Below are 27,736 nucleotides of genomic sequence, written 5' to 3'. Positions count from 1 at the left end.
AAACACTGTTACGCAATGGCACATGCAAGTAGACCTTAGGGAGGGAAGCAGGACATCATTACCAACATGCTGTTACTGTTGTTACCAACCCACATACTGTGAACATAAAACAATGCATTCTAAACCTGTACTACATGGTATGTCTGCTGATTGTCAACAGTACACAACAATTGTAATATACACTTATCTCACTATTCTGTTCACCCTGTGCATCAGACCATATGAGCATGTCCCTGCACTGATGTTGTGGATGACAGGGATGCGGCACAGGCATCATCATATGCACAGGGTGATAATGTTTGCCAGGGGCGTAGGCTGCACCAGTGGATGACAGCATGTGTGTCGGTTAGGGCCGGTGATCTTATTGGACATGTGTGGTTGTTATGCATGCGGGTGTTGTGGTGCCCTAGAGATGTTTCTGCTGTGTGCATGTATGTATGCACACAGTTCTGCCATGTGTGTGGCCTACACAGGGGTATTAATGACAGCTCCAGATTGTACTGACCAGGATGTACAGCTCACTGTGTCAGGCTATGGCCACATGACTTGTGCCTGGCAGGGGTTGCACGGGCACTACCAGGCAGAGGTACAGATTGGCTACTGTCCGATGACACATGTCCACTGGAACTGTGTCCCCGCTGGGAATGTCCAAGGCCACGTCCATGTGGCCTGCTGTGTCCTGGTGTGGATAGCGCAGCACCAGCTGCACTGCTACTGCTACCGGCACTATGGGAGCGGGCATGTGAGGTATCTCGTTCACGTAGACCTGCACCAGGTGGTGTAGCTGGCCTACATCCATGTGGCCTACGCCTCACTCCTACCAGATGTTCCAGCACAGACAGCTCACGCTCGCGGATTGCGATGCCACGGTCCAGGATTCCAACCATGTCACCCAATCGCCTGTCCAAAATGTCAGCAATCTGCTGTTGAGCATTTGCCAATGCCTGGATGTTGTCATTTAAAGTGCGGATGGCATCCCTTTGAAGCCTCTGCCCTTCTCTGTTCTGCTGTTCAGCATGTGCCTGTGCCACCATTACAGTCTGAAACATGCGTCTGGTGACACCACCTGCTGCACTCTGTCCTTCAGGTGCATGTCTGCCAGAGGTCCTCCTATGAGCAGCACTGGCCACATGCCAGTGTGGCACATCTGAAGTCATTTCACTGACACCATGGTGTGAGGACACACCTTCTGTAGACACCACATCTTCCTGTTCCAAGATAACACATGCTTACTGTCCCTCCTCTATGGCCACTGGTAATGGCGTATGTGTTGGCATGAGTACTGTGTGCGGGGAAGAGGGGGATATAGCTGGGATGGCAACCATTGGCACAGATTCAGCCCCTGACAACCCTGCCTGTACCTCAAGCATATGTTCATCACTGCTAGAGTCTGTGGGGACACTAGCATCAGATGGACCGCAGGAGGGTACCGCACCTACATCACCTGTGAATGCAAACAAAGACTCTACATTACAACAGACAGAGACACAGAGACACAGAGACACACACAGACACACACACACAGACACACACACACAGAGACACACACAGCGACACACAGAGACACACAGAGACACACACAGAGACACACACAGACCATGCATATGATTTGACAGAAGGCATCCAACATGCATGTGATACAGCAGACGGCATACAGCTCAGACATTAATAGTGGTAGTTAGCATACATCCCTAGGTTGCACACAACAGCAAGCAGGTGTCATATCAGACACCATGCATTTCACACAATGGTAGTAAGCATGCATCACTGTGATACACCATGTTTACCAGCACAGGTTAACAGTACACATGGCTGATGTGATCTTGACCTTAACATGTGGTATGACATGTACTCTGCTGACGTGTGCATTGACATGCATACATGTGTGACACAATGGTGTCCTGACACATGTACTGCGGTGTGATGGGTGTCACATTGCAGTGTTGTCTGTATGCCCTACAGATAGAATGCACTTTTAGCAGATGTGCATGTGCATTAAAGGGTAGTATGGGGCGTCTACATTGCTACACAGTGTGAAGTACAGGCACAGTGCCATTGCATGGCATCATGTGGCGTCTATATTGCTATACAGTGTGAAATACACAGACAGTGCATAGCCATGACTGCGTACATACACATTACATAAATACTGTGGATTGTGACCCACGTCACTGAGGTGTATACACACTAAACCATGCTGTGTCTGAAGACTTACGGATGACACCCCTGCACAACTGCTAAATGTCTTAGCTGCCTGGCAACCATGTCCACACATGGCAGACTTGTTAATACACCATGTCTCACATGACAGTTATGTACCACACACACACATGAGGTGCACGGCTGACAGCGATGTCCAACAGCAGCAAGGGAAATGTACAGTATCTGTGGCCTGATGTGGTGTCTATGTATGTGGAAGCTGTACAGGTGACTACTGTCATGCTGTGACACAGTCATGATGTTCAACACATCTTATGTGGTCAAATTAAGTGGCACTTCCACAAGTTGAGCACAGGCTTTTAAGATGTCCAATGTTCCACATCTACTATATAACCATTCAGTAAAGGCTATAGTTGGACCATGTGTGGACAATGTGCAACAGGGTGTACACACATCACATCTACTGTGCATTGCTACATGTCTCTGGCCATCCTCCATGGCCATGTGTGAACATGTGTTGGCCAAATGTTTGTGATGGCCGTCTATCTCACATGTCTGTGTTGTCCCATATGACATACACCCATAGATGTCAGATACTTCACTGTCCACAGGGTTATGCAGACAAAGGGTTGTATGTTTGGTATGTGGGGTATGTTTTATGGGATAGTGAGACAACGTTGTTGCCGGACCATTACATGTCTGGGACATGTCAGACGGTACATCACAATGTGTGCACCCATTGCAGTGGCATATTCCACAATGGTGAATCCTGTGGGCTGGCCATATCCCAGCTCACTGTGTGGTACAGTTTACGTACCACACATGTGTTGTTCCAATGTATAGTACATATTCCTACATTGAGCAACACCTCCACCATTGTATGCACAGCTGTCCACACATCTAGCAATGACAGATACTGTGGTTTCATGTCAGTGTTTCATTTAGTTTGTATATATTGCACATGGGTAGCCAGTGTGATTGATGACAGATGCAACCTGTATATCGTGACTGGACCATACATTCTGTGTACATGTGTTAACTGGCGACATGACGAATAGATCTGTGCATTAACATGCCTGCCATCACCTGCAATGGGCTGTTATCTGTGCGGCACGCCAGAGGTACCTGTGTATGGGTGACAGCAGTTTGATCATTATCCATGACTGTATGACAGCTACAGGGTGCACTGTGCATGTTAATATGTTCGCCTGTACAATAGCATATAGTATGATGTATGCACATGTGTGCATACACAGCGTAGCATACTATAGTATGCGGCATGTGTGTAAACATACCTTGCATATGATGTTACATTGTATATTGTACAGTGACGCATGCAACTAAATGGGATATAATAGTTATATGTGCAGTAGTGACTTACCAGACAACTCCAGGCTCGATGGTTGGGAGACACCCACCTCCACGATGGCAGCTAGTGTTTGTGGATGCTGTTCTGATGGGGTCCCCAAGCTGGCCAGTAGCTCCTCGGTAGGTGTGAGTGGGGGCTGGGTTGGTGGCCCACCACCTGTTCTACCTTTTTCCCTGGCGATTGCATTGGCATGCTGTTTCGCATGTCGGATCAGGTCAGTGCAGTGTCTGTGCACCTGCTGGTAGGTGCAGTTATGGCCACCCACATCATTAACCCTCCTGCGAAGTTCCTGCCACAGGTCATCACGCTGCTGGGCATGCTGTGGCACATGGCTGAACAATACCTCATAGTTATCATGGAGGTACGGTATGAGGACATCATCCTCCAAGCAGCTATATTCTGGCAGGCATGATCGAGGCATTATCTGGAAGACATAATGATGGAGACAGGTCACAGTATCTCAGATGCACAGGTTTACAGCTGCACATACATGTGTATTACATCTAATACATATGAACAGTTATCTTTGACAATGTCACACACATGTAACACCTGTTGTGCATTGGATATTGTCACCATATATGTGTATCACCTCATTACATTGCTCATACTCCATGTGAATGCTGTCTTGATGTGGGCATGTCTGTTTGCCTGTACTGGTGTTCTTACCTATCAACACATGCCTGGATGTGTCCACAGTAATGCTGTTGACCTTGATGCTGTGTATATGTCACATATCAATACATACACTACCTTAACGGACATGAGCAGTGACAATACAGACATGTGCATGGGAACCTTTACATGCATGTGTTTTGCCATATACATCTACACGGCACTGTACAGCAGTTCAACATCCTGTCACGTATCGCCTGTGTTGCACATGTGATACACATAGGACAATGGCTAGCCGGATGGTATTCGCAGGGATGGTTATCAACTATAGCATGTACGGACAAGGTCATGCAGTAGTGTGTATGCCCTGGGCCATGTATGGCCATAGGATGTGATGTTTTCTAGCTGCATCTAACAGCCATGTTCCCGCCGCCAGGTGCATCAGTGCCACATTACAGATCAAGACAGTTAATGATACAAACAGTCACAGATGGAACGCCGAGGCTTGCAGGCAGTGAATGACTGCCGTATCAAAAAACAGTTCAAAAGCAGTTCAATCACGGCAACGTGAGCTTTAAATAAACCACGAACACAACTCAGATATAATACCAGTGAAGGCAAAACAGGTAACCATAAATGTGCAGATAAGCTTCAAATCCAAGGACACATAAGCCACGAGCTCTATAATTTGAACGTTCTTTATTCAGTGAGCGCTTTCACCCCAGGCGGGTTTCTTCAGACTGTATAAAGAGTTAATTACAACACAGCCTATAAATACTCAGTAAAATCAGGTGATTAATTAATTAAATCAATTGAAACACTATACAAGGCTAAAAACTAACATTACAAACTATTTGTGTGTCATAAGTAAAACTAGCATGTAAAAACATATATATAAAAATATACATTTAAATATACTGAAAAGACAGAATAAACTAGAATTATTTAAAACACATAACTCTATGAGCTCCATACAAACATTTCATGCAATTATGTACTTACATCAACTATCCACTAGATGATGCTACATTGCATAGGAAATACCAATGTATAAAAACTAAAACGTAAAAAATGTTACAGATAAATATGTGTATGCTTCAACCAGATTAGAGTCAATGTTCCTAAATTCATAATGATAAGAACTAACCAATATTGACTAACAATAAGAATTAAAAATGGATGTTACCTCCTACAAAAATCAAAGAACAGTGGATAAATCATTTCACCACCTTCCTGAGCCTTCTCTTTTTAAGAAAAGGTTGAAGGCTAACCTTATCATTAAGCCCTGGAAAAAAGTCCGCCTTACATCTGATAATCCACTTAGTTTCCATTTCTAGGGTTAAGTTCTCTAGGTCACCACCTCTAGAATTAGAATCTACTGTCTGTATAACTAGAAAACTGAAAGTGTGTGCAGGACCTTTCGCTTTATGATGTTTGGCTAAAGCGTTCTTGTCATCCCCGACCCTCATGCAATAAACATGCTCCCTATATTGGGAAAACCAACAGAACGCTGAGAGAAAGGATTAGGGAGCATGTTTATTGCATGAGGTGGTGACCTAGAGAACTTAACCCTAGAAATGGAAACTAAGTGGATTATCAGATGTAAGGCGGACTTTTTTCCAGGGCTTAATGATAAGGTTAGCCTTCAACCTTTTCTTAAAAAGAGAAGGCTCAGGAAGGTGGAGGTGGTGAAATGATTTATCCACTGTTCTTTGATTTTTGTAGGAGGTAACATCCATTTTTAATTCTTATTGTTAGTCAATATTGGTTAGTTCTTATCATTATGAATTTAGGAACATTGACTCTAATCTGGTTGAAGCATACACATATTTATCTGTAACATTTTTTACGTTTTAGTTTTTATACATTGGTATTTCCTATGCAATGTAGCATCATCTAGTGGATAGTTGATGTAAGTACATAATTGCATGAAATGTTTGTATGGAGCTCATAGAGTTATGTGTTTTAAATAATTCTAGTTTATTCTGTCTTTTCAGTATATTTAAATGTATATTTTTATATATATGTTTTTACATGCTAGTTTTACTTATGACACACAAATAGTTTGTAATGTTAGTTTTTAGCCTTGTATAGTGTTTCAATTGATTTAATTAATTAATCACCTGATTTTACTGAGTATTTATAGGCTGTGTTGTAATTAACTCTTTATACAGTCTGAAGAAACCCGCCTGGGGTGAAAGCGCTCACTGAATAAAGAACGTTCAAATTATAGAGCTCGTGGCTTATGTGTCCTTGGATTTGAAGCTTATCTGCACATTTATGGTTACCTGTTTTGCCTTCACTGGTATTATATCTGAGTTGTGTTCGTGGTTTATTTAAAGCTCACGTTGCCGTGATTGAACTGCTTTTGAACTGTTTTTTGATACGGCAGTCATTCACTGCCTGCAAGCCTCGGCGTTCCATCTGTGACTGTTTGTGCTGATTACTTTACATTTACGGAACGCTGTCCTTACGTTGGAGCTTCTGCTGTTGGTATTATCTACAGTTAATGATACATCTACCATGCGGTCATCGCACCATGTATGACAGAGATGACATGTGCAGCTTTGATGGACAGGGTTGCATGGTATGGCAGGAGTATGTAACATGTATGGCACAGGGATCTGTCCAACATGTGGCGATTCTTGTAGTAGGCAGGTGGCTGTCCATGACGTATGTCTATCAGATCAGGATATGTACATGTAGCATTTCCAACATCACAGTGTTGCACATGTCTTTTGGCAGGGTGGCCAGCATGCTGCATAGTGGAGGTGAGGATTGTGTAGGCCAGTGTCGGCCATCCACTCATGGCCAATACCCCTTAAATGTTATATGTGATCCGATATTGGTCACCTGAGTGCTAAGTATGGCTGTCCAATGATCTCAATGCTCATGGATGGCACCCTGTCATGACTTGGGTTGCCTCGTATGACTGCCTAATACGCCTGGAGACATCACCAGCTCAGGGAGGTAAACTGCACAGCACCATCCCTTACACACAGTGTCCATAATGTTGACCACTGCCTAGGAGGTACGTAATGGGTACAGGGTTATTAACCTAGCGGTGACAATGCAATAAGCAGCTGTTGGATTGTGCACATATGTCCCGCACCTCACCCACAATGCCCATTCTGTATGTTGTCCACAACACTGAGACATCTATTGCTCCTAGGTCATGGCCATTCACATCCTTACATACACAGATGCCTTCCATTTGTCTGTGTGGCATGGGCTACAATGAGGGGGGGTACAAAACATTAACCCTGCTTTACTGTAGCTGCCACTACTGTGGTATGTACATGTCACTCATACACCTTTTGTAGTGTTGCTTCTGTCAACAGGCCACTGGTAGAACACTCCTGTGACATACGTAGGTACATCTAGTATACTCAGTGTAGGTGGAACACAGTATGGGTGATGATGTCCTATGACCTGCCACAGGTATGTTATGCAGGGTGAAATCATCCGTACTGTCATCTACATCTGTACTGCTAACATCTACGTTGATTAAGGTTCACGGACTTGCAGACCATACTCAGCAGGGTAATAGTGCAGTGCCTCCCATTATGGCTGGCATCTCCACTTTGTGGGTTGTGCTGACTGTTGCTGTGCTCCATTCAGTGTTTTCACAGACTGACATGAACCCATGTTTTACATGGCAGTGTATGTGTAGAGCGAACTGTTTTGCCATATGTGTATGATATGACCATGGCAGTGGACAGGTCACATGCAGCCTGAGTGCACCTTGTACCATCATAAGTATGGTTAAAGGGTTTCTGTAGTGTTCATGAATATGTGCTTGTGTACCTGTTGGGGGATCAGTGAGTTTATATTATCCAACACCCTATCTGTATTGCATATTCATGCTCAGCACTTGTTCAGAACATGTAAGCACTTCATGAGCTACTAATTACTATAGCACTCATTCCAACTCATTTCCTACAAGTACACTGTTTGCCCTTACATTTCCAGCTTGCTTACAGTACAACAGCTGTTGTACACACGTACCTCACATATATTGTGAGACATAGCTGAATATACAGGCATGTCCAAGTGTCAATTACCAGTGTAATTGCCTGTCTATATGATGAATATGGCAAACATGAGGCAATATAGCAATTGTCTCATGTACACAGTCAATGCTCATCTCCTAACATACGACACTACAGCCTGTGGGAGATGCACATATGTAGCCATGCTGGGGGTAATGCTCTCTCCAACCCAGACTGAACCTGTCATTCATGTGGGGATATTAAATGATTACAACACACCACACTCATCACATAGTCTCACTAGACCTCCACCACCAGAGGCAACACATAGTAAGACTACGACATTTGCGGAGATTCTCCATACTCTGTGTAGGCAACAGAGGCAGCCCCCATCGCCAAACACAACACCAATTACTTATAGCCCACAGACTCATGTGTGCTCATCAACTACAGCCAATAGGGTGTTATAACATACCCAACACACTAGTCATAGGTGCCTCTGTAGACGGTCACACTGATGTCCCCTCAGCAGGCTACACAAGGCGATAGTCGCTTTCATCTGGCTGTCAGATAACAGGATCCGCAAAATAACCTATGCACTCATGCCACTCCTCACCAGGTACAATTTGACTGTCATTCTCCATGTTAGTGTGAATGCCCTGCGATGTAACGTCCTGGACTACATGTACAGGGACATGCAATAGCTCTCCGATCTTGTAGCCCAGGAAGGTATCGCCCATGCCCTGAGAAGCATTCTGCATTCATCCAGACTGATACAACTGTACAATGACTGAATGTTTCACCTCAACACTTACCTATGCTTCTGCTGTCATTCCACAGGCATCCAGTATCTGTCTGCTTTGAATGACAAGGTCGACAAAACATGATGCTGTGGCACAGATGACCTGCACCTGTCAGCCCTGGGATTACAGATAACATCTAAGGCTCTTGCTGCTCCTATACTGCCTGTCTTGGACACGTTTCCAATACCATATTCACCACCAGAACAGGAACAGGCAAGCAAACCTGAGGGTAATGTTACTCAATGCTTGACATCTTCATCTGTAATGCACTCAGGCGAGGCACTCCTTATAATGGACCACTTCAATATCTCTGCAGTGACTGGGACCTGCGTCTAGGCTCCGAGGAGCACCCCTGCACTGACAGGTTATACGCAGACCACACCTTTCAGTCATGTAACCAGGACTGGAACACCCACGGCGGAGACATGTACATATGTCACAGGGATGTACACACCTCCAGGCTGGTTGCTTAGCACAATGCATCAGAGGTAATCCACGTGCAACTAACTGTGGCCAGAACTGCTATACACATTATAACTTGCTATGGATTCCACACCATACCCCACGGTTAACGGCCCTCATTTCTTGGTGTAATGGACAGTAGGGTATAGACAGGAACTACTGATGTGAGACTGACACTGCCCCACACTTAACTGGGATACCTACTCATGTACCAACACAGTAGGCCAACGGTTTCTAGGATTCATAACCTGCAATCGGCTGGATCAACCTATACACACCACCACCAAGGCCAACAATATCCTGGACATGGACATTACCGACATGTGACTGGTGTTCCGCACCTGGTGTTATTCCCTCGTTGGTCATATACGAATGTATGGTAATCACCCTTGTGATCCACATCCCGGCAGCACACCCTTCACGGAATACACAATACAATATTTCTACAAGGCCAACTTCAGACTTCTTATGACAGCGGTAGTAAACGTCATGACACCCGTGCAGATGGACAATATAGTTACAAATGCTGAAACATACACAACTGCACTTCATTAGCACTTACACGACTGCATGGATCATGCTATCCCATACAGAGCCATGATGGTACCCACCCGATAACGGATGGCACTCTGGGGTTCCAGTTCCATGGACATAATGTACAACAAAGGGAGGAGGCTGTTGCAAAGTGGAGTACAACCCCATGGGTGGCGTAGCTCCCTGATCAACCTCAGTAGGACTCCGGGATCCCTTATCACATCCACCAAAGCTAGCTACATAAACATTACTGTGACACATTCCAAGGACTACCACAAAGCATTTTGGAGGTATGTCAGTACTCTCGATGGCAATACCCACAGCTGCTCTGACATACGACAGTTAGGCGGTAACATTACAGAACCAACTGATATTGGCAACATCCTGGCAGATATTCAATGCTAACTTTACACCCCTCTCACACCCTACAGGGCCCAAATCTATACAGGAACAATGCAGAGTCCCTGTGGTCACAACTACACAGTTCAAACCTGCACTCTGTAAGGCCTGGAACATAGATTCCATGTGACCGTCCAACATCCCAAGCTGCAATTTGCACTAACCTCAGAACGACATGGCTCCCCACTTGGCCACCAAATTCACTAATAGCCTTGTATCAGGCATTGTGGCCCCTGAATGGTGCACAGCAACAGTTATCACACTCCACACAGGTGGCGCCACAATGGATCAGAGGGACTATTGCCCTGTACTCCTGGCGGGACTGTTCTGCAAGCCTATGGGGCACATCATCATGGAAGTCATTCACAAGGCATTGGTGGGCCCCAAACCTTTGATACCACCCAGGTTGGATTTGTTATGGCCAGACCATGGCTCCTACACCTGGTGGACTCCTTTGATACAGTTACCAAGGTAGTAGATGACAGTAAGGAGGTCCACACAGCCTACCTTGTCCTCTCATTACCTTTCAGCTCCGTTCTCCATTCTGGTATTGACTACATACACATCCACCTGCACATCGGCCCCTACATCTCAGGATGTTATGCATAGTGGCTCACGGACAGGACCCACACAGTGAGGGTAACATACTGTAGTACCTACTGTAATTCAGTTACAATTGGCATACCCCAGTCCTCGGTCATAGGGCCCCTCATGTTTGGTATATGCTTCCCTGAGGTACAGGCTAGCACAGAGGGACTTTCCCTGAATAGGTTTCCAGATGGCTGTAAACAAGGAGCCATGACTGATTCACCAGCTGATACAGACACCCTCGATAAGGGTGTCACTGTGACGGATACCTGGTGTCGATAACATGGCCTCAAGCTGCATGACACAAGGTGCATAGACATCCCCTTTGGATGACACCAATCACCCACTGACTATCACATAGGTGGTAGTCCCCTACATACATGAGACATTATACGGGATCTTAGTACACACGTATATAGCACCCACTCCTTTGATGACCATATTGCCAGTGTGGCGTGGATATCCTTCTACGTGGCCACCCTAATCTGTAATGGGTTTGTAGCTGGAACAAAAGGCACCCATTGTACCTCTATACTCCTGACGTATGAAACACGTTCAAGGGTACAGCACCCCTTTTGGTGTGTACCTTATGGAACAGCAATGGCTTTAAATACCACAACATGGGAATTATTGACCTCCGATGGATGACGTATGCAGCACAACTACAGAAACCACAACTGTACACATTTGCATACTGCATACTCAGAGGTGACCTCTGCTGAACATACAAGGCCCATGTCCACAACAATATTGATGGATATACTCCACATAAGCAACATAAACAAAGGCCACTGAGAGCAACATGCTCAAGGATATGTACCCAAATGCAACGATGAGTGGGACGTGCTTGAGGGATACATTCCTGAACTGGACACTCACCATGCTTTGGAACATGATTCCTATGTACATCAAGCAGGGACCCTCACTAGCACTCTTCATGAGATACCTCGATGGGTGGATGGGAGACAGACATGTACGCCAGGGATCACTGCAGTGACTGTACTGTACACAGGTGCAGGTAACAACTGGCTCTGCTGTTCACAGGCACATGACACTACCTTAGGAAGGTGCCGCCAGTGAAAACACTGTAGTTGGGCTTACAAATGGACTTGGCCAGCCAGCATAGCGCCTAACTATGAACCTGTGACGCTATTACATGTCCTTTGTGCATGGATAATTGAGTAGCTCTCCCATTTCAGTTAGCTATCATGCTGTTACACGCTCCCGTGACTACAAGCCATATGTATCCTGTTATTGTGTATTGTACATGCCAATAGACATACCTTTTGTTTGCATGATATAATAGTATTGCTATGTAAAATATCTGACATATCTACCTACAATACTGTACATTACACATATTTTAAACATTTATCCCATAATGCAAAGCATAATTGCACAGCGGGACCACCTTAGGCATGTTATTCTCGTTATATGCCCATACATATGCCTACTGTAATAGTATATCAACATATACTATCCCCTGTTATGGCACGTACTTGTTGGACAAACCCTACACTGACGGTGGCTGGTGTGGAATAGTTGTGTTGAAAGCCCTTATGTAGCATCCCTTGTGGTGTACGAGATGTTTACCTTGTGGACCACAGCAGGGCACACACAATTTCTACAAGAGTTACTATGCTCAACAAGACATCACTACATAATACCTTTTCCCACTTTATGCATTGCGTACACTTTAATTAATACAGAACAGGCACTACATACAGTAACATACTGAATGTTCTACATACCTTGTTAGCGTTCCGAGTCTTCGTAGATATCTGTCTTACTCCTTTCCTGTTTAAACAGTTCTATGGTATAAGCATATGGTTTGAATGTATGGCAAGCCATTCTTTTATACGTAGATACCTGTAACATGTGGTATCCTGCCACCAATTGGTGTTCATGAGTAAATTATTACATGCACATCAGCTGTGCATCTACTCCATTCACCAATTACACGGCAACAGTGGGGTATAATTGAAAACTCCACTTGGGTGTTGGCCTTTTGCCCTACCTTCAAGGGAGACGGCCTGTATGTGTTTTGTTGTGAGGAATTGCAACTACTATTTGCAGAAACACGGATATTTTGGATTCATGTTCCCCGTGGATTGTGTGTGACGGCTAGTGTATATGGTTCTACATGTCAGTGTAGCAGTTATCTCAACCGTCTGATATGGGCCTATTGCAGACAAAACCTGTAACATCGCCGTCTGTTCCATTATACAACAGCAACAATTTCACATGGAGCCATTACAAGTGTGTCTCTCACAAGGTATGCTAACGCTTCTGCAGATGTCATTGAGTGAGTGGATGTTTGCAAAGTTATTACAGTCTGTATTGCACTTGTTTCAGGTGTGGGGGAGATGTAGGAGGGTGTACATAGCATATACAGGTTTGTGGGGACTGCATTTATATATATTCCATATGTGTGTGTGGGCTCCTTCCCTAATTGCAGACCTATCATTTAGTACACTACAACTATGGTTGTTGCAGGCTTATTCATTGAGCCATTGTTAATTGGTTCCTATATAGTATGCAGGTGAGATGAATACTTCAATCCCTCCGGAAATACATTGATATGTAAGGATATGTTACTACATGAAAGCTGTCTTGTGTATGTCTGTCACAGATATTTGCACTCATTGCAATTGTGTTGGTGACTGAACCTCTTTGGCTTGGGTTGCCACCCTTTCAAATGGCCATAGTGAGACATTTGCAGGACACACATCAGTGTTTAGCGGCTGACACATACCCACGGTCAGTACACAGGGTAGAACATACATTTATCCTAAATACATCCTTATTCTTGTAGCACGTTAGCTACTTATCATGTTTCTTGTAACATTTATGTAGTTTAGATACAGGAATAACTATTTAATGCAACTATTACATAATATATGGGACATATTTATGTCCTACAATCTCGGACATTTGCCCTTTTTAATATTTGTTGTCAAGACACAACTGCCCAAGGAGGGACTGTCCCTCTCAAAGTGGGACAGGTGGTGACCGTATGCCTACAGCCTGCTATGACCACACCTACCATCATAATCTACCTCCAAGTTAGCACTTACAGACACACAATGCAAACACATACACACACACACACACACACATTACAGTCCCACGGAAATGCACATGGCACCCTCAACACACACTTACACAGACTACAGCAGCAATCATAAACACACTTGAACACAGTACCTACCTGGACCGCAGCACCAGCAGAGTTAACTAAATGTCTCTTAACATTGTGATAATATTACTCGCGATACTAGTGTTCCAGTACTGTGGTCTTTTGGTCTTTAAGCCTCGTGATTACGCGTGTCGGTATGTAACACATTTGGTAGTAGGCAGTATCCATCTCTCTATCACCCTTGCTATCTCTATTTTATATATATATATATATATATATATATATATATATATATATAGAGAGAGAGAGAGAGAGAGAGTGGACACACCTTTCGTTATATACATGGCAGTGTTTACTGTTTCCTGAACTCCACACGTTTGTGTTTAAACCTGTCACAATACACACCTGCTGTTGGTACTTCTCGGGTAGCTTAGTGGTAGGTGATTGTGTACATGGTTGCATGTTCTACTCCTGGCAGTGGTCGTTATACCATTGAGAGCAGGCACTATTAGTACAGGGGTAAATCATGCTGGTTTCACCTGTTCTGGACATCGTTGACCGTGATCTGCGCGATATTCAGCGAAATTTAGCCCTGTTTCGCGCATATCTGTATAGTCATGTTTAAACGACGCTTACCAGCACTTGCCAATGCATAAACCTGCTAACATGTGCTAAACCTGCTCTGATGAACTGCATGCAACATCCATAATTCGTGGCTTCGGGATTACGTAACAGCCCTTGCAGGACGTGGAACCGGGAACATGCACGACAGTCAGTACCTTTACCACTTGGGCATCTGTAATTTGTACAAGTGTTATGGTGTTTCGTATGTGGAATGTACTATGGCTGTTCCTCCATACTGCAATCAAATGTGTCACTCAGTTAGTTTGCATATGGATGAGACCTATTAATGGTATGTCCACGTGATGTTTAATGGATGTGCTCCAGCATTGGGAATCTATGTCACAGTGAGCCACACACTATAATGTGCTACACCTTCACACAACCATATGTGGAGCATGCTAGAGTGACAGATACCTGTCATGGGTACTCCCCATGCTTTGGCACTACATCCCTGATTACATTATATGGAGCCCCTCATTAACACGCCAGGGAATCCATGCAGAGTGTGTGGGGAACAGTGGTTACACACATAGATCCCGCAATTGGCTCTGCTCCACTGAGGGACAGTTGGTTAATCGATGTGGTGGCAACAGCAGACACTGTTTGCCTCGGCTAATGTATGGCCTCTGACAATCGGGTATGTACCTACCAATGTACCTAGGAAGCTATACATACAGTATCGACATATGCTGTTAGGTTCGTGTACTGTTTAGGTGTTGACTTTCCTTATTCCAATAGCTGTTGTGTGTGCAGTGATTGAGGGCTGCCTATGTAGGATTCACACAGTAGGCCACCTATACATTACAGTTTACAGGTGGTCATGTGTGTGTGCCATCCAGTTTACTGTGTGTGCAGGTGGAGAAGTGTGTGTCAGTAAACAGGGGCCTACACTGTCAGTGTATGTGCTATACGTTCCCTCTTTGCCAAGGTGTGGGCATATTGGGCACACCTCCATCTGCCTACTGGGGCTGGCACAGGGTGTTCATGGTCTGAATCCCTCTGTGCCTGTGATGGCCTTGGCAGTTGCGGTGGGCTGTGAGGGCCTTCACCATTATGTCCCTGCTGCAGCTGTTTCCATGGGATCATATTATGTAGCGTGGCACATACTATGAAGATGTGGGCACAGTGCCTGGAGAGTACTGCAAAGCTCCACCAGATATGTCCAGGCAAAAGAACCATGATTTCAGCATCCCAAACACACGCTCTATGATGATTCTGGTTTGTGCGTGTGCCTCATTATGGCGTTCTTGCATGGGTGTGTGTGCATTTCTGATGGGCGTCATCATCCACAGCTCCAATGCATAGCCAGCATCCCACACAAGGTGGCCATATGGGATGTCCCCCCTGACAAATACCTGATACAGCTGTAAGGCATGCCAGATGTGGGAGTCATGGTAGCTTCCAGGGCTGCCAGCACACACATCCGTGATAATGCCCTGGGCATTGCACGTGACTTGGCAGTTGATGGAGTGGTATACCTTCTGGTTTATGTAGCACCTACCATGCTCACCGGGTGGTGACTTGATATGTATGTGCGTGCAGTCTATTGCACCCAGTATCTCTGGGTAGTGTACCACATGGTGGAAGAGACGCATATTACTGGCCAACTCCTCCTGAGTTTGGGGGAAGTATAAATGCTCATTGGCATGTGGTAACATGGCATCCAGAAACTGGTGGAGTACCCTGGATGCTGATGCCTGTGAGATACCCATGATATCTCCAGTTGGCCTTTGAAAGGTATCTGTGGCTAGTATTCTCAAGCTTACACATACCTTCGTGTCCACTGGGATGGGTTCCCCTCTGTTGTTTCTTGATCTCAGTCATGGCCGGCACAGCTCAACTATTTGCTGTAAGATGTCCCTGTCCACCCTGTAACACTCTACTATCTCCAGATCATGTAGCCCCTGGTAGGTTACCCTTGGTCTGAACACTCTTCTCCTCCTCCGGGGCCTGCGGTGGTTGTCAGGATCATCCTCCACAACACCTTCAGTCTCCAACACATGGTGATAAATCACAGCTATGGCAGCTCCCAACAAGTACATTGTAAAAGTTCCCCATCTGTTTACACCGATGGTGCAGTGTTTTGGAATACACAGGTGTGTGTGAGGTGCCTTCACACTTTATACTGTTGTGCTTTAAACACTGATGATGTCATAGGGTGTGTATGTACAATCAGAGCTGCAGGGTATCTTATGTGTTTTACCACAGGTACTGCTATTGTGGTGCCTTTGGTGTTGAATTACATTTAGCTGCCGTGGATTACCTCTTGCCCTTCTCTTAGCATTTCTTAACATTTCCACTCCCATTTTCTGGCATGCATCCAGCAAACTGCTTTCTTTTACACATTCCAAGACCTGGCTTATCTTGCGAAATGTCTTCTATGTCCGATCGACTGCAGTTTGCTTTGCTCTGCAGTGACAGTACTCTTTTCTTTGCAATCCGACACCTCCCCTATCCTGTTCTGCAGGTTGCTGCTAGCAGCCTTGTTAGCTGCCATCAATTGCCCACTGTGAGTTAATAGGTGTTAATTGCTCAGTTGTACTCCAATTACCCTACTGCGGCATTTCCTTATTTTCTTCCCCCAACCTTCCTGTTTGAGCTGTGGTGCGCGGCGCGTCTGTCCACTTACCGGGTTTTGGGCACATTTTCATCCACGTACACATGCGCTTTCGGGCACCATGTGTGCTCTCAGCTAAACAATGCTATACCTACATCCCCACCCCTATCCTGCGGATTTGCTTAGCAATGTGCAGGCCAGATTTGCATTGCTCCAATGTGCTTACAGCTACGGTGGCACACCCCACTGCTGATGTCATGTATACCTCCAGACCACTCCTTGGTGTTGTAGCGCAGCACCGTATGGTACATCCTTAGCGGGATGTTTGTGATTTTTTATTACTTGCCTCATTTGCATGGCATTGACTACTAATTCATAGTTACTGTGCCGATCACTGTCACAGACCCTTAGCAACCCTTGCAGCTTGGTTGTGGTGTACCATGCATACCATTGCCTATTATGGTGAAACCATGATTTGTATTATATTGCGATTTTATGAATTTGTATATATTTTCCTTGTGTTGCCATTTGCGCACACATGCCCTGCGGTTGTACTTTGCGTTAATGTGGGCATGACATTAAATGTTATTTTTTAGGTGTTGTGCATCTTTTATTATGCCATTGGCTGTATATTTAGCCATTTTCATATGTTAACTTTGTAATACATGAGTCTGGTCCGCTTTCATAGCTCCGATGTTCTGTTTGGCAAAATGTAAACCTTTTTTTCATGAAAAAAAGTGCACCACTTCATGAATCGCTATGGACCTTCATTTGCATGCTGCAGTACTGCCAAGGGGTGATTAGCATACCTGAGCCGAGTGCTGCGCAGATCTGGCTTACGCTGGTAGTGCATGTGGAATTGGATCGTACCTGAATCACTCAGTGGCCATATTTGGCATTATACTGCCTACGCTACACCTGCGCCTGGCACAAGCTTCATGAATCCCGGGGGTTAAAATACTTAAAAGTTTCATAAATTTTTCTTTCAGGGCTGGAAGTACTGCCAAGGAATCACTTATACCTGGTGGAAAATTAGCTGCTAGTCTGAGTTGCCAAACCAGCTCTTTTTTACTTAATAAATTTTTCCAGTCACCCACCCCCCCCCCCAAAATCTATGTCCACAGTATCTAAAATACCAAATTTAAAATTAGAACAAGTGAGGGAATGCCTATATAATGCACTTGTATCCTTCTTGTTTTTAACATCATATATGTGCTCATAGATTCTGCTTTTCATGACCTCTCTGTTTTCCCGACATAGAATCCATTGCATGTGTCACATAGAGCAAGGTACACCACTCTGGTGGTAAAACAATTTCCTTTCTTGAATATAACCTTAGATGCCATCTTATTAGCTAGGTGGGTTTGCGGTGCTTTGAAAATATTAATAAAGTATAAGTTGGCTTGAATATTAACATCCTGTGTATTTAATATTGCTCATGTGACCATTTTACATGTGATTTTTGTGACAATACAATTGGCTCAGTTTTATCTATTATGTAACATGTACTGGTATAAAAATGTTTTTTGAATCAGTGTGCTTTATTCTGATGAAGTTTTCTGTGTGAAAGATGAAAATGCTTAATCTTGGTGTGTTTTTACTGCAATAAACGGAGTTCGTATACAGGCTTGTTTGGTGTGTTTTCCTTTTGGTTCCTGGTCTTCTGTTATTTGCACTGCACATGATATTTGCAATTTATTTTAAAAAATAACAGTCAGCTGTATGAAAAAAAGTTATTTTCCCTGTCAAGCAGCTGTTAATAATCACCTAGCAACCAGGAACATTCTAATGGCATCACCTACTTTTCAGTTGATTCTCCACAGTACTTTAGAATCTCACACTCAAACATGCACAATTATAAATGTATCAAAAAAATGACAGATTCTTTAAACATTCTGTATAAACAGGAAGATACTCAATATTTAAAAAAAAAAAAACTTATTTACATTTTCACAATTAGACATGCTGGCATACAATACAAGTTAATTTGAGAATATACACAAATCTCCTGCCAGATGTGCTAACACAGATGACAGTGTTTTCATTTTCTTCACACAACTGACCATAACTTCTCTTATATGTTCTCATAAAAGTGTGCTGCATTACCCTTGTAGAATTAATGCAGCTTTCAGATGCTAAATCAGAATGTCTATTAAATGATTATAGCATCTTGAGTCTGTATTAATTCAATCACCAAAAGAAATCATAGCTGAAGGCTGCACTACTTCTCCCCCACACACCAACATATAGCAATGGGATTTTTCTGATGACCATTTAAGTCCACATTGCCGTATGCTGTTTCCCTTTTAAACCATGTTCCAGATTATATTTTCAGACATCTATAATAAACTGCCCTATTCTTTTTGCACTAACTTATCAGAATCTGGATTACAAAATAGCTCTTACAAAACTATCAAGCCCAAGGGGCTGTATATTGTGCCCAAATACAATCAAGACCATGCTGCTGTATGTTATAAACATTGCACCCAATTACAACTGCAGAAAGATTAAGTGGAATATTTCTCTCATATTTGACTTTTATTCCTCAGTATTATGTATCACAGAATAGGGCTTGTAAAATGATCAAGGTCACATTGCTGTATGGGGTTTCCTTATCACGCAGGGCACTTAATGATATTTGAAAAGAAATATATAAAATAAAGTGAACTTTTGCTCGTGTTTATTATGATTGTCTAAAACTTTTCACTATTGTATATCTAAGTATATCAGTTGTTAGTTAAGACAATATTGTGATATGTTGCTTTAATGCAGAAAATAGTATATGCATTAAAACACTGTGAGTTCGGGGAATCTGTGTTTAGCCACTTTTGGGAATACTGTGAAATATTTCCCTTCTGTTTTTGATATTTTGCTTTTTACGTCTCACTTTCGGGTATCAGAAGTAACATTTGATAAAAAAGGATGAAGACCACATTGCTGTATGTTGCTTCCTCATTTTATGGTGATGAGTTAGAAGGTCACTGAAAAATCAATCAGTAAAAACAAAATTAAAACTCCAGCAAAGCTAGAAGTTCCATGAAGTGACCTACCAAACCTCTTGTATCAGAGGCACATGGGATATATGCAAATAATCCTTATGAACATCAGGTGTTTCAGCTAATTGGCAATTCTGAATACCCACAACTTGTTTTGTAATTTTAATGGACAATTTCAGGCCAATAACGCCAAACCCTACTAACTGTGGATATGTATATTTTGGCCTTGTTATGACCTCATCAGCACAGCACAAACAGAGTGTTTGACTAAGCTTTAGAAACACAGGGCTGTTATACCCAGCTGATGTCCATTATCATTAGGGTCACTGCAAAAATATCCCAAACAACAAACTAAAACAATGAGCCCCCAAGGCCCCATTCTTAGACTCCTACTATTTAACGTTTTTACTAATAACCTCTACACATCCTGTCCTCTCTCCACTTTAATACAATATGCTGATGACTCTACAATTATCTCCTGTTCTGACATTCTCTCCCACCTTCTCACCCTTACCCAAGAATTTCTCTCCACTCTGTTGAAAAATGGTTAACTACTAACCAACTCCTACCCAACCCTAAGAAAACCAGACCCCACCTCTTCCTCCCAAAATCTCTCAAACATTACAAAACTACATTTACTGTCTCATCTATAAACAATACTACTATTGAAGTAGAATCTCAAACAAAACTATTTGGTGTTACAGTTGATGATCAACTAAAATCCGATCTCCACATTCAACAGTGTATCAAAAAGACTCATCAGAAACTGGGCTTGCTCTACAGGCACAAACAATTTCTCACCAAAGAAGCTAAACTCTCTGTTGCACAAGCTTTCCTACTTCCCACCCTGTTTTATGCTGCCCAATCCTCACCAACCTACAAACCAATTGTATGTCTCAAATGGATCTCACATACAATAAAATTGCTAGATTTGCTGCAAAGCAACCTTATCACTCACACCACTGCTTTTCTTTGAATAGCTTAAAGTGGCTTGAATTTCAACAATAACTCCTTCTTCCTCAGCTGCATCTGACTCACTCTGTCCTAAAAAAAACTCAGTTCCTGTCCTGCTCTAACAACCCTTGTCTCTCTCTACATCCCAAATCATACATTCCAAAGCTCTGACAAAAACCTATTGGAAATTTACAAGCCCAGCAAAAACACAGGCAAATTTCTCTACAGTTACTCTGTTGCAAATACATGGAATAAACTCCCTCTATCTTTAAGAACTATCTGTAAAACTAACTGTTTCAAAAAATCACTAAAAGGCAGCCTGCTAAACACAACGTCTTTATGCCCAGTCCCGACTTAAACTACCTAACCTGTTAATACCCCAAATGTCACACTTCAGCTATTTCCTGCTTCTACTTCCAAATCTCATCCTCTTGTTATTTTACCCTCCTCTATATAATTCCTGCTCTAAACTACAAATTATAGAATGTACTAAAATCATTTTGTCATCTATGAATGTTATATTATAAATGTTATAGTTCACACTATGTATTTTTGTTGACTAACTCTTTTATGTAACTGTATGCAACCACTTAATGCTCGATTTTATTATGACTATGCATTTTTATTGTGTCTGTTTGTTTGTCTATACAGTGTGGAGCTTTTCTCCTTGGCCCTCCACTGAAAAAGGGCTATTGCCCAGTCAGAAAAACCTAGTCAACAAATGTCAAAATAAAATAAAGTCTGTTTTCATTGTGAGGCTGGATCATTTTGTTTTGTTTAGCAAACGGCTATCAGTGTTTGTACTATAAAAGTTGAAATAAAAGTTTAATTAAATTAAATTCAAATATCTGTAGCCATTGTAGAAGTAAAAAAGAATATAGTATTCAGACTGACAGGTTTGAAGAGTGTTTTGTGGTATACGGGGAGAAATAACCAAGTAACGGGACATTTAAATGGCTGCTTGCTATTATCCTGCCGCGGTCCCCATTTTACCATGATCTGGATCTGAGTACAAGGCTTCACCATGTGCATTTGATGCCTTGACTTGGTAGGCAAGGTTTTTTGTCTTTCGAATAGAGAGTTCTTTCATGGGATAGTGCTACTTCATCAGTGAGATTAGGGAAGGAGATTTGGAGGCTGGAGCAGAATAGAGTGGGCTGCTTTTAAGATGCATGCATTGAAGATAGAGGGGAAATTCCATCAAGTTATATTTATCTGGCATTGCAGTTGTGTGTTATAATAGGGAGATTGGTGGCAAATGTTGCTATTTTGATGTAAGATTGCTCACGTTTTAGTTGTTAAGTAGTATAAAGGTTCGTATAGACTGGGGCAGCGAAGTGTAGGCTTGGTAGGGTATAAGCATTGGCTATAACCTTTTGTCCTGTTCTGAAAGATAGTTTTCTATTCTGTATAAGATACATAGCTTGCAATGATTTTTTTAATGATTATGAATATATGGAGATCGAGCTTTAATTTATTATCTAATGTAACTCTGACAAGTTTGATATTTGGGACAATATCCAGGATAATATTGTTGAAAGAGATAATGGAAAATTATTCTGAGTGACAGGACTGGATCTAGATAGGAAAAGCATGACTTTTTTTTTTTTTTTTTTTTTTTTAGGATTGATTATTAGGTCATGTTGTCGCTGTAGCCAGAGTATGATTGAGGAGTATGATTCCTGGGTTTTTGTTTGCAGTTCATTAATGAATGAGGAATAGCAAATAAGGGTGGTGCTAAATTTGATGAGATGTGGCATTTGTAAACAAAACATTGTACACTTTCATAGTTATTTACATAGATATATAGACATCAATGGAACATAAAGAAGAAAACTCCAGAACAGTAACACGAATTCAGTTAGTGATAAGGTCACTTACCAGTGTTGTACTACAGTTACAGCACTGATTGTTAAAATAAATGCTTGAGAGCTTTCCTTAAAAAAAGAAAAGGACTTTGTTTTGGCTGCCTTTTATTCATTTGGAGGAATGAATTCTAGATATGACGAAGATAGCCAAATATTGTGTCTGCACATTCAGTTTTGTTGCTGCTGATATTATAATTACACACATACATACAAAAAGAATCAGTCCCTCTGAGACCCAGGCCCAGATTAATGCAGAGATAATAGGTTACTCCTCAGATTAACTTGTGCAAGACGTGAATGACCAAGTCTAAGGGAATTCTGGAATTATACCCAATGCAGTGTTTTTAAGGAATGATTGTGACGATTTCTGTTAGTTTTAATCTGCACCAGATTTTGCCAGCTGGTTTCAGTTCATCTCCTGCTTGTTTTCTATCTAGCTAGACAGGTCTGAATAGAATGAAGAGAATAGAATGAATGATTTGAAAGAATAGACCTAACCTGCTTGGCACATAAAAGCTTGAATTACATAACTTCATTTTTCAAATTTTCTGTTTCTCATACATATATCAGAATGAATGCCTGGGTTCTCCTGACAGTAGGGGAAATGTATTCCATGATCTTGGATAGTGATTGTCTATTTTATGTATTATTTATTATTTAGCAGTCTGGACAATAACTACTATTCATTTATTTATTTAATTTATTAAGCTTTGTTGACAAAGTTAGTCCAATTCTTTTTAGGGGAGACACAAGTTGGCATTCATACTTCTTAGGGGAAGTGTGGTAAGGGTAATGAAGAAATTCCCCCGCTATTTTCTAGAAGATCGGGCTGGTGTGCTACAAAAGGAAGGGAGGAAGATATGACTGAAAGAGGAAAAGTATGGTGGAAGGCATAAATTAGATTGAAAGATATTGGAAAATGAAAACGGTGTCAGTACTGATGTAAAACAGTTCAATACACACATTAATAATACTGATGTATAAATTGAAGTCTCTGTCTTGCTGACTTTGGTCTTCAAACAAAAATGTTACATATCTCAGTAAATGAGAAAGGCCCGATAGATTGTTTTGTCGTATCTTGGTTTTCTAGGCAGTACCAAGCATTGTGCCGATAATGAAAACTGAGAGGTATGGGAATGTGAAGCCTAGCTGAAGGATTGGCGCTAGATAGAGTTACCACCTGTCCCACTTTGTGAGGGACATTCCCTCTTTGGACAGTTGTGTCCTGCAAAAAAATTGAAAAAAATGGCAAATGTCCTGAGATTTTGGGACAAAATTATTTCCCTTATTTTATGTAATAGTTGCATAAAACAGTTATTCTGTATATGAAACACCTACATCTTACAAGAAACAGAATAAGCAAATAAAATGCTACAAGAATAAGCTTTTATTTAGGCAAAAAAGTGAAGTTATGTCCATTGTACTGGCCATGGGTATGTTTCACCCTGCAAAATCTAAAGTTTGTACTAAAAATGTCCCACTTTGGGCATTTGAAAAGGTGGCAACCCTAGAACAGCACTCAGTTGAATGGCATACGGTGTGTGAACAGAAGTAATATCTATATGGAATTATGTGGCCATAGTGGTAGCAGTGGTTGAGAAGAAAGAGGAGCAGGGACTGGTCAAGAAATGGAGATCTACAGTAAAGATCACAATCAAAAAGGACTGCAAAATAGACAAGCACATTGTTTCAGATATACTAATCAAGCTGATGTTCATTTATAAATATGCCTAAGCAACAAGAAGCTTTATGATGCTACATTTGAGGTTTTTAGTTTTCTGCAAAAGATTACCCATGCAATGAATAAATTTAGATAGCAGCCACACCAGTGTTAAAAAAAGAGACTGACAGTAAAATTCAGTACAGAAGTTCTGATGGAGAAAGATATTCATGAATATTTTGAGGACATTTGCAAAGGTCATTCTCCAAATAAACTCTTAATGAACAAAATTTATGGAATGGGATATGGGAATTGTAAGAAAATTGTTGGAAGCAAGTCATTTCACAAACATATATATTGTATCAGAAATGTAAAGCGACTAAGAGGCACAGTCCATTAAATTGTCCAGCTGAATATGTGCAACTATTGTGGTACAGATAATAATCTAATTAATGAATGTACAAAAAAGTGCTCTGCATGTAGGCAAGTGAGTCATACTACAAAAAACTGTAAGCATTATTGTAGGTGTTGTTGGTTGGAGGGGCACGTGGTTGGGCTGTGGAACTAGATGACAGGAGGGGAAGAAGACATAACACAACAAGAGCACCAGGACTGCAACATGGAAGAACCAGCATAAGAAGAATGTTATGTTCAGGAAGTGGACGATGTGGAATGAGGACAAGAAACAATAAATAATGATGAATGGACGAAAGGAAGAGATGTGTCACACTGAGAGAAAGGAAGCAGGTACTGTATAATAAGACAGAAATGAATGGCAAGCATAATGGGACAAAAAGGTCATCCCTGTATGGGAAAATGGCAGAAAAAGAAGAATTTAGAAAGACAAATCAGTAAAAAGGGGAACTGATCATTTATCCATTCCATCAGTAAATGCGAACAGTATCTAGAATGTTGATAAAAGATTAAGAATATTACATTAGTACAGGAAAGAAAAATTTGATATATGTCTGTTAGATACTAGAGGCATACATTTTCAACAATGAAAACAGTTTAGACAGCAATGGAGGGAAGGCTGTACAACATATGTGGTAATACACATGTCTGAACACTGGTCCCTTGATAAGTACATCATCATCATCATCATCCCCTTTTTCCCAATTTCTATGTAGGATTCAGGTCTCATGTCAGCTGTTGCCATGTCTCTCATCTCAATGCCATTTTCCTACGTTCTTCAACAGTCATGCCTGTTGGTCTCAGGTCTTTTATCAGACATTTTATACATTTGTTTCCACAATGCCCTTGATTCGTCTTGCCTTCTTCCATCCTGTCAAACTAGGAAAAGTAGTAAACCAGATGCAGAATGAAACCACATAGAGTCAACAGTACAAACAGCATATAAATGTTTAATTCTGATTAAGCGCTTTTCATCCTACTCACTGGTAGGACTTCTTCAGATAAAATAAGCGCGTTACACTCAAGTTTAAATATACATAATATCGAGTCCCAAATCTTCTTCCCATATTGTCTCCTGCTTTCCTGCACATGTTCCTAAATTACCATAATCTGTTCTCTTTGACAACTGCATCTACTTAGGCTTATGCTCTGGTGTCCTCATTTATTCATCTCAGGCACGCCATCTCCATCACCTCTATTCTTCAGCTGCTCTGCCTTCACTATCCATGTTTCTGAACCACACAATAGTACTAGTTGTACCATTGTTTTCCGCACATTACTTTTCAACTTCTTTGGCCTTCTTCTATCACACACTGCCCCTGAAACTTTATATTTGGCTACAGCCCCTCTGATTCTAGCTCCGACCTCCTCATTCAGACTTCCCTTCTCCTAAACCCCTCACTGATATTTGAAGCTGCTAACCTGTTCCCGTGTTTTCCCTTCTGCCTCAGTTCTCAGTTTCTTCTAATTTCCTCCATTTGCTGCCATTACAGTTGTCTTATCTTTAATTGGTTTCCTTCTGTGTGCCTTCAGTTTTGTATTCTATTCCCTTATCATCTGTTGAAGTTCTTGTTTAGAGTCTGCACGTAATGCTACATTGTGGCATTACATCTGCAGACAGCAACATTGTGGCATTACATCATCTGCAAACAGCAACAATGTGGCATTACATCATCTGCAAACAGCAACTTGGTTGATCTGTCCCCACTGACCTGTTTGCTAATGTAGTCCATTTACCAGTATGAACAGCAGTGGGCTCAGAGCTGCTGATGTACATCCACTCCCAATGAAAACCTCTCGGTGAGGCTGAACACTGTTTGTATTTGTGCCATAAACTGCACTAATTCTACCAATGTTTCTGGGACTTTGAACCATCACACGACTGCTCAAATCAGTTTTCTTGCAACCTTGTCATATTGGGATGCTCAGATAAACTCTTTCATCATCCATAGTAAATATCTGTCTCAATTCCAATATCTGGTTGGTTGTGCTGCATTCTGATCTGAATCCAGACTGCTCATCTCCCATCTTATGTTCTACTATTCTGTACATTCATCTGTCAGTCACCTTCTCCAGAGCTTTCCTGCAGTACAAGAGTTTGATACCTCAGCACTGCCCACATATGTGAATGTCCCTTTTGTCCTTGGACACTGGCACTAGTATTCTTGTTCACCATTCATCTCAGATATGCCTCAGAAAAGAACCTTGAGATGAGGAAAAAGTTCAACTGGGCATTGCAAGACATTGACAAAGCAAATAACACGATTCCGAGAAAGCTAATTTGGGCAGTCCTGCAATGGTTGGAAATTCCAGAAATATTGGTAGAATTAATGCAGGCTATGTACAAGGACCCAATAACACAAGTACGAACACTGGAACTAATATGCTTGCTATCTACTATTTGAGATCTGCCTCTCTCTCCATACTGCTATGATGCCCTCTGGAGTAATTTCTGCCCCCAACACACCCATCATCTTGATCAAATCTGCCATGAGCTCATCTAAACCTGCAACTTTCATTAACTTCATTTTCGTTAGTGCTGTTCTTGCTTCTTCTAGTGTGGGCTCTTATTTCTCTTTTGTGGGCTCTTATTTCTCTTCCA

The sequence above is a fragment of the Protopterus annectens genome, chromosome 6.part0 (genome assembly GCF_019279795.1).
Source record: "Protopterus annectens isolate FY-2018-M chromosome 6.part0, PAN1.0, whole genome shotgun sequence".
Lineage (NCBI taxonomy): Eukaryota > Metazoa > Chordata > Ceratodontiformes > Protopteridae > Protopterus > Protopterus annectens.
This window is presented reverse-complemented; position numbering follows the sequence as displayed.